At 35.9% G+C, this 15,208-nt stretch overlaps 1 pseudogene; it reads right to left on the bottom strand.

The window, feature by feature from the left end:
- Positions 1–14,398: 14,398 nt before the first annotated feature.
- LOC129402674 (U2 spliceosomal RNA) lies at positions 14,399–14,526 on the bottom strand (annotated as a pseudogene).
- Positions 14,527–15,208: the final 682 nt, after the last annotated feature.

Below are 15,208 nucleotides of genomic sequence, written 5' to 3'. Positions count from 1 at the left end.
TTCTAGAAATTTTTGTATAGTGTCTATACACAGAAGTGCTTAGGGATCATAGGGTGCTGGGTATTGAACTCAGGCCTTCCACATGATAGGCATACGCTAATATTTCAGAAAGTAAGTCTTCAAATTACTATATATGATATTATGAAGCATTTCAGCTTAATGCATAGATTGAAAATTATTACTGACTTAATTGTATTCATGATAGTTGAAATCCTATACTTGAATACATATATATACACACACATATATATATACACGTATATATATATTTAAGATTAGGTATTATTAGGTTTGTTTTTTAATAAAAGGAATGAAGGTTAAATAAAATAATGAAAGTGAGAATCAAAAGTCTTTATAATTTAAGAGATGCTAAAACTCTCACTCTATTTGTGAAGACACAAGAAGGTGGCCCCCCAGAACCTGATAGTGAAATCACCCTGGGAAGCTAGTCTCCAGACTGATGGAAAAAACAAGGTGCTCTGTTTTGTCTTATCTGGTTTTTGGTTTGGGATTTTTGCTTTTTTTTTTTTTTTGAGTGGCGTACCCTGTGGTACTCAGTTATACTCCTGGTTCTATGCTCTGGAATTTCTCCTGGAAGTGTGCTGGGGACTATATGTAAGTTCCAGAAATTGATGCCAGCCCTCCTGCATCCACAGCATGTGTCCTCAGCTCACTGAGGTATCTCTTTGGTTCTTCAGAGACTTCCTTAATCCTTCTATCTACAGCAGCGTGTTATGGCGAACTAAGTTGACTGCCAACATGCAGTTACAAAAGACTTTAATAGACAGACTATAGCAGATGACAAAATATGTAATGAGAATTATTGCAGACATTATTTCATTTCCATTAGTTAGTTTATTCATCAACAATGTCTTACAATGTGGTAGACAGTCAGAAATGATAAATAAATATATTTTCCTGGTGCAACCCAGGATGAATTTAGTAGAAGTCGAGAAAACTTACAAACATCTACATTAAATACCAGGCAGTTGTAAGCTATAAGGTATATGTAGCATGGAAATATAACTATGTGTATATAAAACATAGTTTTATATACACATAGTTATAATATGTGTATAATATAAGCTGCACAGATAATATATATGCATATATCTATAATTCATATAGATATGTACATATATAGGAGTATAAATGTAAATATATGCATATATTTAGATGCATATAATATATATACCTATATATAAATATCAGTGTATGATCCTAGATTGTGAGAGGATTTTTACATTAACTATAATGGCATAACAGTACTGAAGAGCAGAAAGAAACTAGGTGAATATTGAGATTTTTTCCAAATACTTGGAATAGATCATGTAAAATATGAATTAATAGCATAGAATTAAATTTTTCTCTGTGATTATTTAAGCCAGATAAGATTTCAGTGCCACCAAGGAATCAATGCAGTACTAAACTTGAGATTTGCATAGTAATTGGATTGACACGTATGCCTTTCTGTGCAGGGCACTGGGCACAGATGTTAATGAATATACTCACCATGGTCTCTGAGATCAGTATAAGAATGTGATGAAGTTGTTTTCTCCTTTCCATTCCTTAAGGTTTATAAGTAAACATTCTGGCTAATGAGCTAATTTAGAAAAGCTTTAAACAAGAATATAATCACATTAATGGTAATTATTAGAAAACATCACAAAATGAAGCCTTTAATTTTCCATTCCAAGTTTTAATTAGCAATTAAAGAAAAGGTTATTTGACTTATGATTAACTTTCAATATGCTATACATATATATGTGTACATATATACACATTCAAAATAGTTTTAGAAATGCTAATTCAATTAGAATATCTCCAAAGGAAATATTACCAAATATCTGTTTAGTGATATTAGAATATTCTAAAATTTAGAATATGTTAGATACTCTAAATATCAGCAGTATTTAGAATGCTCTACAGCTATATTTAATCTAAATGATATGAATGTATCATAGTTTTATATAGATATATGAACTCTAGTATATAAATTCAGAAAATCATCTATATGAAGTATCACCTAACTTGAAGCCATTCAGAAAGTATGAAATAGATTTTGAGTCAAATATCTGTTTTTCTTTATCTTGGAAATTGCTTGTGTGCCATAATTATTACAGTAGTTAATATTAACAAATAAAACACACATATTCAGTATTAACATAATTTAACAAATAAGAACATCAGCATTTTTTTTAGAAATTTTAAAGTTCTCTTAATTTTGCTCAAGTCCAATACAAACCTAGAATATAGGGAAATGATATTTAATTGAGAAGTAAAGTATTTACTCTCCTGAAATGTTCTTAAAGTAGAATGTTTTCACTCCCTACCTCACCTCTCCAGGGACTGAAGCAATATTCATATAGTATAAAGTCTGCATGCATTTCTCTTTAAATTCATTATATTGAAAACCTGGTTAATAGATAGTGGTCAATAAATGTTTACTGAATACAGGAGCAAATATAGCAGTGTCAACTATTTCTTACAAGAAAAACCTTTTTTAAGGTAATAACAATTGATAATAGTACCCTAAGCACTCTGACCTGCTTATAATCCCACAGGTAATTGAAGGAATTACATGCAAATAGCAAATATATTTCAAAATATTATTAGCCATAAACTTCTACTAAATATTCTCTGAAATACTTTAAAACACAAAGTCTGAATAATAAAATACGATTTTAACAATACTTTTGAAAATTACACTTTAGAGCAATGAATTGAGTATATAATGCCAGCTATAAAAGGAGAATGTAATTTGAAATCTGCATGTTCAAGAGAGAGAGAGAAAAAAAAAACAGAATATAATTTAACGCTGTGTTGTTGACTTGGAGTCGTTATCACATTATATGACATTTCATTCTATTCTGTTATAGATACTATGTGACTACATATGCTGATGGCATGAATCCTGTTATCAAGTTATAATAGTCTCATGTAAGGAGGTGCAAACAACATTACAAAGTAGCAATTATTTTGTCTCCTTCCATATTTTATTGACTTTCCTTTGTTGGCATTATTATTTTCTTATTCTGTGTAATTAACTACGGAAGAACCCTAGGGCAGAGACTGAATAGGTTGATTGAAACACAGGGAATTTGAGTATTTAGGAGATGGGTCCAAGAAAACAACATGAAACAAGTCGTATTCCAAAAGAAATTCTGGCGAATACATTTAATCAGTTTTAAGATTCATCATAAGGTGGTTTAATACCTGCTATTTGTGATGATCTCCAGAACTATAGAACTAATCCTAAGTGCTGGCACCTGAACTTGACACCAGATGTTTTATTTATCAGATTTGAAACTAAAAATCAATTTGGTTGTCATTCATGGCCCTTTTGAGGATTGAACCATAAAATGAATCAATGAAAAAGAGAAGGCAGAGAGAAGTCAAAAATATCTAATTTACCTTAAATATAAGATGAAAATGTTGATAGTAAATATCTATATTAATTATAAAATTTCAGGAGACAGAGTAATAGCACAGCAAGTAGGACATTTACCTTGTATGTGGCTACCCGGGTTGGATCCCTAGCCCCTTAAAGCAGACAGTCGGATGGTTTTGTGGGTAGAGAGCATTGGCAATATTTTACATCAAATAATAACATAAAAGTTAGCATTCCTGTGACCCTATTACCAAAACAATATTTTATATATTTGCATTTTAATTTAACCTGCTTAATTTCCTTAAAGACTTCTAGTGAAAAAATTTTTATTCTTAGCACTTACCATGTCATAATACAACTACCTTTCTTAATATATCTTGATCTTCTATTTATTTTTTTTCAAGCAGCTGCACAAATTTCTTGATTCTAGAATTCATTTGGCCTTTCATTCTGGGGAAAATGCAATTCTACCCTTTGAACTTACAGGAAAGTATGTCTGAAATTCTCAATTACAGAGTGCTCTAATTTAAAGCTCCTGTGTTAAATTCATTGTTCTGCTACCTCTGTCCTTTAACAAGACATTTTGCACTTTCCTAGTCTCTCGGTTTAATATATATATATATATATGTACATATATATGATATAGATATTATATATGTAGCTTTTGGAGCCACACCTGGCAAAATTAGTACACATATGTATTAGTATGCATATAGTGGGTTCCAAACCCAATATATATCTATATATAATATGAATATATAAATGCATATACATATATATTCATTTTGAGGGGTCACACCCTGAAATGCTCAGGAGTTAGCCCTATCTCCACACTTAGGAATCACTCCTGGTGGTTCTTGGGGTACCATATGAAATGCTGGGGATCAAGTGTCAGGCAAATGTTCTGTCAGTTGTACAATCACTCTGACTCTCTTGGTATATTTTTTATCGAAGCATGGCTTCACCTATCTTCTGCCTAGAGACTATGCATCTTATCATCTTTTACTGATTGTATATTTTATATGTATATATCAACATGCTTTGCAGTAGTGTCAATGATAGAGGTTTTCATGCACACAACATTCCAACCTCAACTCCTTCCTATGTGTTTTTCCCCACCAGTGGCCTTCACCCCAAATCCCTCCACTGTCTGCCCACCATGGTCAACCAAACAGAAAATTCTGTTTCTTTGAACATTTGCTACTCTCTTACAATTCCTTATATTCCACATATGAGCGAGATTACTTGGTGTCTGTCACTTTCCTCCTGCCTGACACAAACCCTCCAGTCCCATCTACATAGTGAACATTTGCATGATTCTGCCTTTGCTTAGTTTCTTGATTCAATCAACTGTGTTTGGGTGATTGGGTTGTTTTCAGGTTTTGGCTATTGTGAAAAGAGTTGCGATGAACATAAGAGTAAAACTGTCTTTTCTGAAGAGAGTTTTTAGATTCCTGGGGAAGATGCCTCGATGAGTCCATCCATTGTTCAAACAAAGATAATATTTAAAAAGGGATTAAATCAAATTAAGATGTATTTGTGTCACTAAAGAAATGAGTATCAGAATAACAAAAAAATGATATCCCACAGATCTGGAAAAATATTTGCCACCACTCGCTTAAAAAAGGATTAAAATATCCAAGACACAGAGACTTGTAAAACAGGGGGGAAAAAAACCTCCAAAAATGGTGAGGAGAGATGAACAGAAACTTCCTCAAAGAAGGTTTACCAACTGCTGACAAGTACTGAAAAAAAAAAAAGCTCTTAATCACTGATCAGCATACAAATGCAAATTGAAACAATAATGAGGTATCACCTCACACCAGACAGACTGGAACCTACCAAAATGAAAAACCAAACAGTTATGGCACCGGTGTATGAAATGTGCTGGTGAAAAATATCCCCTGATTGAACCCTTTTTGACGACAATATTGACATTTTTCACAAAACTACGAATTATTTCTCGATGACCCAGAAATTCCTCTTCTATATTTTTAACTTCTTTTTAAATCAAATATTAAGTATTTAAATTATTTATCTTGATGTTCTTTTAAAAATAATCATTTTGTTACGGCAATGCATATGCTCTTAACATTCAAATCTCCTTAAAAGTTTATTTTTAAAAACTGCCTGAAGCATCTGAGACCATTCTAACTAAGGGGAGGCAGAGATGGCACTGAAAGTGGAAAATCCCTTGTCCTGCATTAGTAATGGAGTGCTGGTTCTCAGTCTTGGAGTGCTGGTTCTCAGTCTTGGAGGACTGGTTCTCAGTATTAAAGTGCTGGGTCTTAGTAGTGGAGTGCTGGTCCTCAATCCTCCAGTGCTGGTTCTCAGTTTTTCTTTGTTTCTTTATACTGTGTAGATTATTAAGGAGATTTTACCTGGCAGAAATACACAAAAGCAATGAAATATTGGAGATGAATAGACAGCACAGGGCTTCAAGGGCTTGCTTTGCACACAACTGATCATGGGTTGATAAATCCCTGGCATTTCTTATGGACCCCAAATATCACCAACAGTGACTCCTGAAAATAGAGTCAGGAATAAATTTTGAGCATCACTGGATGTCATCCAAAAACATAACCCCCCCCAAAAAAACACAAAACAAAATACAACAAAACACAGCAATACAAAGAAAAAACAATAACATTGGAACATATTTGTATAGCTGCACCTATTTTAGTAAGAATTATTGAAATGACTTTAATTTTTTTGTTAAGATTATGTTTTCACTTGACAAAAATAATTGATGCAGGACAATTTGTTGTTTCCTAATAGTCTTTATTTAGTTAGCAAAATAAAATTGGATTGACAAAAATAGCCATCATGTTTAAATCTTTCCAATTTACTGTTGCTAAAATAAAGAGCACTGCCTTCTAAGATCAGTATTCCAAAAAAATGCTTTTCTAGAAGTGGTTGCTAATCTTATTTCTGACAATGACTTTTAATTTCTAAATTATTATTTGTTTGTCTAGGGGCCACACCTATCATGCTCAGGGGTTACTCCTGGCTCTGAACTCAGGAATAACTCCTAGTGGCACACAGGGGACCATACCGGGTACTGGAGAAGGAAACCGGGTCTGCTGAATGCAAGGCAACTTCCCTACCTACTGCTGTTATGGCCCCTAAAAATGACTTTTTAGATCCAATGGCACACAATACTTCTAAAATGTTCAGGAGTTGATGTTTATTTGAGTGAAAAAAACTTTAAGCAGTTTTACATTGTTTAGTTATAATATGAGATCTTTTTCTTTTTTAAAAATTTTTTAAATTGTATTGAATCCCCATGAGATAGTTACAAGCTTTCATGTTTGGGTTACAATCTCACAATGATCAAACACCTATCCCTTCACCAGTGCACATTCCCTCCCACCAGTATCCCGGGTATACCCCCCCCATCCCACCCTCCCCCTGCCTCTGAGGCAGACAATATTCCTCATACTCTCTCTCTCTACTTTTGGGCATTATAGCTTGCAACACAGACACTGAGAGGTCATCACGTTTGGTCCATTATCTACTTTCGGCATGCATCTCCCATCCTGACTGGTTCCTCCAGCCATCATTTTCTTAGTGATCCCTTCTCTATTCCATCTGCCTTCTCCCCTCCGCTAATATGAGATCTTTTTCAAAGGAAAATAGCAGTATCTTTTTACTTTTTATTTATTTATTTTGCATGAAGCAAAACTACTTTTAATTAAAACTTATTTTTGAAAGGTGTGAAGGGAAGAGAATGAGAGAAGTACCTGTTCAAGAGAGAAACAGGTTTCTCCAGCGTGGAAATAAGCAATACAGACACAAGCAATGCTGTTCAAGGAATAATATGGGCTTAGAGAGCAAGCCAGCAGTATCTTTTTAATTCAAAATGAGTCGTGTGGCCTTGAGGCTCATAGGAGGCAAACTTGCACTCCCAGCACTGTTCACTGGCTGAGGTCTATACTGCTGAGGAGCCTTCGTATTTGCATTAAGACACACTCATGCCCTGCAGCCACTCAGGAGCTCGGTGAAAGAAAGACGCTATGATTATATATTGGAAAAACAATGAAATTGTCTCAAAGATGGGAGAACAGTGCACAGCTCCAATAGTAAGAGAATATGCATCCCTCTGAAAAATAATGGTCAACCAAACCGAACTCCACAATGCATTATGAGACATTTGAACTTTTCAAAAGAGTGTTTCTTTATGATTCAGAAAATAAAATCTCTATGAACGATATTTACATAAGGTCAGTATTTTTACTTTGTTAGTTTGCAAAGAAATTGTAAGGCATTGCTGAATGATTCTACCTATTATTGTACCTGGAAACTCACATATTCATTTTTTGATCAGTATTTTTTTTAATTTATTGCATATGTAGCAGATATATTTTGATTTTGTTCTTCAAATATAAGAATAGTTTTTTATGTAGTGTTCGATTTTTTTGAAAATAAAATAGCCGTCTTTTGATTTAATTATCAGATCTTGACATTTAGCAGTTTAAATTAAACAGCAAAGCCGTAGGAATTAAACTTTTAAAATATTATCTTTTCAAAGCATTATAAATCCATAGAATAGTTAATATTATGAATTTTTGCGTACAAACTGGGCTCACAGGTTTGAATCTGCTGCTTTTTTTTTTTTGTCCCATACCTAGCAGTGCTCATTGCTTACTTGTGACAGTACCAATGGAAGCCCCATGAGGTGCCAGAGATTGAACCCAGACAAACCTCATGCAAGGGAAATACCTTCCTTCCTGTACTATTGCTCTGATCGTACCAGGTGCTTTAATCGCATGTTGGACTACAACAATGCACCTTTTCTTTTTTCAGTTGTAAAAGAATTCTGATACTTCATACAACTAACAAATATTGGTTAAGTAATCTAGAAACAATTTTGAATGTCAAAGTATCAGTATACCTATTGTAACAATACACAAAGTTGCTTTTATTTGCAACTTTGTGAAATGTGCTTCTTAATAAGTCACCCTTGCCAGTGTGCTTCACTCTAGGTGTGAGACACTTATTCAAATCTCCTGTTTCATTTTCTGCTCACAGTCCATGCGCTATTTTTATGCCTTCACTGTCCTCAATCAAAGAGATTATTATAGCATTGCTTCTTCAATTTCCTGTGTCTGAGTTTCCTGCTACCACTTCTTTTTTGTTTTTGGCCGAAATCCAAGTGAAGAGCAGAAAAGCGGTTTAGATAGATTTACACCCTCTTAGAATCATTTATCGTATCAAAAATGGCTCTTTTTTCTCCCTATCTCTGTCTCTCTGAGAGGATCCATTCCATTACCAGAGGTGGACAAGAGGAACAAAGTTATTTAAATGTGATAGCTTTTCTCCAATGTCTTCTAACTCCTAAGGCGACCTTCATCTCTCCCTCCCTCCCCGCCCCCTCTCTCCTTAACTTAATAACTGCATGATGCTTTGCTGGTTATATAGTCATTTGCCATCTCCCTCAAGAGGCTAACAGTCTAAGAAAACTAGAATATGAATCTTTTGAAGATCATTATGTATGTTTAAAAGAGTTATAAAAGCAACAATAAAATTAAGTTGAAGCTAATTTTACGATAGTATGTTAATTGAGGATTTTTTTCCCTCAGACACAAAAGCATTTGCTTCTTTACTAATGTTGGCAATATATTTTTGTAGTAATGCTTTCTTGTAATGTAATGTAATGTAATGTAACATTATTTTATTCAAAGCACTCCTTAATCAATCTTGATGCATCATTATATCTAAGGGGCATTAATAACAATGCAATCTAGGTAAGAAATACTGAGGCTTCAACTTGATGCCCTTGGTCAGACTTTATTTAGGTGTTTGATGAGGATATTCTTTATAAACAGTCAAAACAAGTTCTAATTTCAAGAAAAGTTAATCTTTCTTCACTCTTTCAATCTTTGTATAAAAAAAAGATGAGATAGGGAAAATGGAAATAAAAGTAAAATCAATTAATAATTTTTCTTTGGAAGAAAAAATTGAAAATTTGAATTAAAACACAAGAGCATATGAAAACTTAGACTATAGTGAAAGTAATCAACAAAGATTCTTCTTCATTTGGTTAACCCTAAAACCAGTTTTCTGCTGTTTAATAAAGTATTTTGACTTAGAAGAATTAACTTTTGAGTCATCTCTCCATTGACTGATTCATTCTTTCACTCATGAAACAAATATTTGAGCTGTGTTTTACCACATGAAAGATTTTTAACTCCTCTCTAAGTAGCATTTTTTGCAATTTAATTAAACAAGTCATATGCACTTGTATATATATCAAGATTATATCAGAATTACTGAAATTAGACTATAGGCTGAACATGATGGCCACTCAATACATCTATTACAAACCACAACACCCAAAATGAGAGAGAGAGAGAGAGAGCAAAAGGGGATACCCTGCTACAGAAGCGGGGCAGGGTGGGGGGGATGGGTTGGGGTCGGGGGAGGAACACTGGGATCATTGGTGGTGGAGAATGGGCACTGGTGAAGGATGTCTACTGAGCACTGTATGACTGAAACATAACCACGGAAGTTTGTATATCTGTCACTCCACCTCACAGGGATCCATTACCAAAAATTAATTACTTAATTAAAAATTTAAAAATGAAAATATATTAATTATATCAGAATTAATATGTGATATATTAATTATATCAGAATTAATATGTGACTTCTCAGTAAATCTTCTTTTGTTTTTCTTTTTGGATCACACCCAGCAATGCACAGGGGTTACTCCTGGCTCATGCACTCAGGAATTATACCTGGCGGTGCTTGGGTGATCATATGGGATGCTGGGAGTTGAACTCGGGTTGGCCACGTGCAGGACAAACGCCCTACTCACTATCGCTCCAGCCCCAGGGTTTTTGTCTTTTTTTTCACTTTTTTTTTTTTGATTGTTGGGCCCCATCTGGCAGTGCTCAGGACTTCACTAAGTTATCAGGAATCTGTGCCTGGGGATCACTCCAGGTGTGCTCAGGGCACTAGATGGGAGTCCTGGAACCCTGGTTGACTGTGTGCAAGGCAAGGACCCTTGTACTATCTCCCCACCTCCTTAAAACCTTGGTTTTTGAACCGCTTCTTTATTTAAAAAATGTGCTGGAAATTCTCATAAAACAAAAATGTAAATTAATTAAAATAAAAATATATTTACTAAAGTTTAGTTGAAATTTTATACTCTTATATCCTATATACAGATTCTTGTCAGAAGTCTTTAGATCATTTGGGGAAATATTTTAGTTGAAAGCCTACTGACCAATTGATGGTCATGGGAAAGTGTAAACAAAAAGAATCCTCTTATTGGAGCAGTTTCAACCCTAGGAAAGAAAGAGTGAGGAGGAAGAAGCTATCAGTCACTGGAACGCAAAGATGAACAGGAAAGGATAGGATCTTTTGCTGAGAGTGATTGCACTGCACAATCCTAAGGATGCCTTGAAATTAATATGCTGATCCACTTACTCTCCTCTCCGCCTTGGGGAGAATACATGAAAGCAGGGAAGAGGAATGAAACACGCTTAAGTTTAGGGAACTAACCCTTAGCAGAACACAAGCCTGTTTTACCAGAATATTGCATTTGTCAGAGGTTCAGAACTAATAGTACTAAAACTCACGAATCCCCAATGTAGTAATTAGTAGCAGTTTATTGTGCATACAATAAAAGGTGGTGTGAAAATCTGAGCATACAAACCAAAATAGGAGTGAGGCTGCGTGTTTATTATTATTAAGCAGTTTCTATATTTTGCAAGAGTGGTAGATGGTCCTCTTTGAAGTTTTTTTCCTGGCATTTTGCTCCTGCTAGAGCTTCTCTCAGAGGTGAGTCCCACCTTCTCTGGGTCCCTTACAGGCTTCAGGTGAGGGTCTATTAGGCCCCATGTGTCCTGTGCTCACAAGGTGGGTTCTGAGAGCCTTAGGACTATTGGTTTTATCATTTCCCAAGAATTCCATTGCTACAGGGGCCCACATCGTATACAACAACAGGTGATGTGAAAATCTGAGCATTTAAACCAAAATAGGGAGTGAGGCTGCATTTATTACTAAACAGTTTCTGTAGTTTGCAAGGTCTCTGTCGTAAGGAGATAAGGACCATTTATTCTTTAAAGCATTGGTTAGCGTATTTGCATTTTCTTAAGTAAGACCAGATTGGTTATCAGTCACACTTCGTACAGTTGGAAAGTTTTTTGCTGTATTATTTTTTTTCTCCACACTGGGTGGTACTCAGGACTCTGGCTGTTCCTGGTGGGTAGAATGGGGAGCATATAGGGTATGAGGATAAAACCAGGGTTAGGTATGTGCAAAGCAAGCACCCTACTGGCTGTGCTATCTCTCCTGTGGTCAATTTAAGTTTTGAGTAGGATTTCCATAGGCATAAACAAACAATGACCCAGGTCAGGTTAGTCTTGTAAAATAAGCTAAACTAGGCTTCCTTTGTTTGAGTAAACTGGCTTTGTCTGCTCAGGGAATTGTCAAGATTCAATCTGGTCTCCATAGTTACTTTTGTTTTTAAAACAACTATTATTTCAGGCTTTAAGGCAAAGAATGGATGTTTGATTCTTTCATTACTTCCTCAGAATCTGGGATGCTGTCCTTAATTTCCTTTTTATTCTTAAAATCATAGCCTTTTCAAGCCACTAAATGCTAAAGATTTTAAGAACAGAAAGCATTGGTGACTTTAGATTTGAATATTGAGGACTTTGATTGTCCTTTCAAATAGCTCGCTCTTGAAGAAGTATCTGGTAAGGATGTGGATGTCAAGATACTGTGAGGTGGGCAAGAATTATTCTGTTTCCTCTCTTACATTCAGTAATCCAATTAGTATTTATATTGTCTGGGCTTATTTTCTGGTGCTTTATACTGAATGCACAGAAAGGAATTCCAGCTACATTTACATATTAGTTAACAATGGGGAATATTTTCTGAAATGAACCATTAGATGGTTGGTTTTATTATGTGAATATTGTGAGGCGTAATTACACAAACTTCAATGGTATAGCCTAGAAACACCTAGGATATATAATTGGGAATGTGGGGATCTGTTCAGTTCTGAATTTAAACATCCCGTAACAGGAGCAATGCTGTAGCTGCCTTTTCTCTCGCTCACATTCTCTGACTAGGTCCGGAGTACTGAGCGCTCCTGCAGAAAATCCTGTCTTTGATAGTCTGTAGTATCTCTGCAGTTGCCTCCGGCCAAGAAAGCCTGACTGAGTGGTTAATCTGGTATGTTGCCTCCAGTTTATTCACATTTTTCACTTTATTATCTCCTCTTACACCTTAGATATTTATCTTCTTTTATTATTATTATAACATTTCTCCACCTATCTATCATCTTACCAGAACTAATAGCAAATTTTGAACACCTTTGCTTCTTAAGAATTCCCAAATCTAGAATTTTCACTGTGTACTTGTCAGATCACTCCAAAGCACCTGCTTCCTTTTCTTATGATTTCCAGCTTTCCTTTTCTTACGATTTCCAGCTTGATCAATAAAATCAAATGTTTATATCACTGTATCACTGTCATCCTGTTGCTCATCGATTTGCTCAAGCGAGCACCAGTAATGTCTCCACTGGTGAAACTTGTTGTTACTGTTTTTGGCGTATTGAATATGTCATGGGTAGCTTGCCAGGCTCTGCCATGCTGTGGAGATACTCTTGGTAGCTTGCCTGGCTCTCCAAAGGGGCAGAGGAATCGAACCTGGATTGGCTGCGTGCAAGGCAAACACCCTACCCACTGTGCTGTCAAAGAATTCACCACTGGATCTTGCACACATTATGGACAGAATATTATATCTACATACAGCCAGGGGTGGCAGAATGTTTCTCATTTCCCCCATGATCACAGCTCTACCATTTTAGTTTTATTGGAGATAGTGACTCTGCTTCTATGTCTCAGATGCCTTTATCAGACAGAGGGACAGATATTCTGATTGGATGACCTGTGAGGTAAAAGGGGGCAGAAAGAAAAGGATGCAGAAAGCTTCAATGAAACTCACTGTGGCCACATCACCCATGAGCTCTTAAACAAGTTGCTAGCAAGAAACTCTTAGAGATAACATGTGTTTCTTTTGTAGCAAGCAGCAAGTTATTCCCCAAACTCACTGCATTCAAAAGAGCCAAGCCAAAGTAAACTGAAAAGTGTGGAACACCTCTTACCAGATGTAGAACAGGCATCGAACACTCTGAAAGAAGAAGAGGGAGAGAACCAAAGTATGAAAGAATATTTGGAGAAAAAAAAAGGCTTAACAACAGTGGGTAGGGCATTTGCCTTGCACGCGACCGACCCTGGTTCGATTCCCAGCATCCCATATGGTCCCCTGAGCACCGCCAGGGGTAATTCCTGAGTGTATGAGCCAGGAGTAACCCCTGTGCATCACCAGGTGTGACTCAGAAAGCAAAAAAAAAAAAAAAAAGGCTTAACATTGTAACGGAATGAAAACTAAAATCTATGTGAGTAAGATTTTGAGGATTAGCACAGAAATACATGATTGATACCTAACAGAAATTTTCCAAACGTTTTGACACCTTAGGGATATTTTCACCCTCTTCATGTAACTAAGACATAGGACCACCAGGTAAGCCATCATCACCCCACTAAAGCCTTTCTGAAATAAAGTGGTAAAGGTGATCATGAGGATTCTTCTCTCATAGCCTGCATCCTTCTTTCTTCCTCCTTCCCACTTAAGCTTCATTTTTGGAATCTCTGGAGAATGGGATGAAATACCTACCAGCCCACACACAAATGCACATATTGTGGGATGGGAAGGGGAGCAGTAATGTCAATGGGGATGAATCCCCACCCAAAAGTAGTGTCTGGATTGAGACTAGTTTATCTGTGTGTTGTTTTCTTGTTCATTTTGATTTTTTTTTCAGTGGTGAGAAGATTAACTTGGAAGCGGACAAAAAGTACATATTGTGAAATATTACACCTGCAAATCATTACCATTTTTTTAGAGAATCCCCTGAGTGATGAAAAGCTCATGTCTGTGTGTATTTGTGTGTGTGTGTGTGTGTGTGTGTGTGTGTTTTAGGAAAATGGGAGAGGATGAAGGGGAGAAAGAAATTTAAACTATTAAATTATTTGTTATTTTTTCATCTGGGGCATCAGATATTAAACGGATAAGAACAGATACTACACTTGATCTTAGCCAAAAGACCGAGAAGTGATAGCACAGTTGGTAGAGCGTTTGCCTTCCACATGGCCAAACTGGGTTCAATTCCTCCATCCCTCTCTGAGAGCCCAGCAAGCTACCAAGAGCATCCCGCCTGCATAGCAGAGCCTTAGCAAGCAACCCATGGCATATTCCATATGCCAAAAACAATAACAACACGTCTCACAATGGAGACGTTACTGATGCCCACTTGAGCAAATCAATGAACAACAGGACGACAGTGCTACAGTGCTTCTTCATCTGGGGAAGGTGCATGCCCAGACAATTTCCATGTTCCAATACTAAAGCTTGGTTTTGTGTCCCTGAGGTCTTTCAAGTTCTGTAATATATTTATTTCTATGTAATTGTTATTTCTGTGTGAACTTCTCTATCCATTTTCTTGTGTGAAATATTCAAACTTATTGTGTGGAATATTGACACATTTATATATATGTGTATATATACATATATATGCATATATATACATATATATATATATGGTTTTTTGGGTCACACCCGGCGATGCAAAGGGGTTACTCCTGGTTCTACAGTCAGGAATTACTCCTGGCTGTGCTCAGGGGACCATATGGCATATGGGATGCTGGGATTCGAACCTGGGTCGGCCACATGCAAGGCAAACACCATACCCGCTGTGCTATTGCTCCAGCCCCAACACATCTATATTTTTTTTTCAACAGT

The sequence above is a fragment of the Sorex araneus genome, chromosome 2 (assembly GCF_027595985.1).
Source record: "Sorex araneus isolate mSorAra2 chromosome 2, mSorAra2.pri, whole genome shotgun sequence".
NCBI lineage: Eukaryota > Metazoa > Chordata > Mammalia > Eulipotyphla > Soricidae > Sorex > Sorex araneus.
Note: the sequence above shows the minus strand (reverse complement) of the source record. Positions and strands in the feature narration are given on the sequence as shown.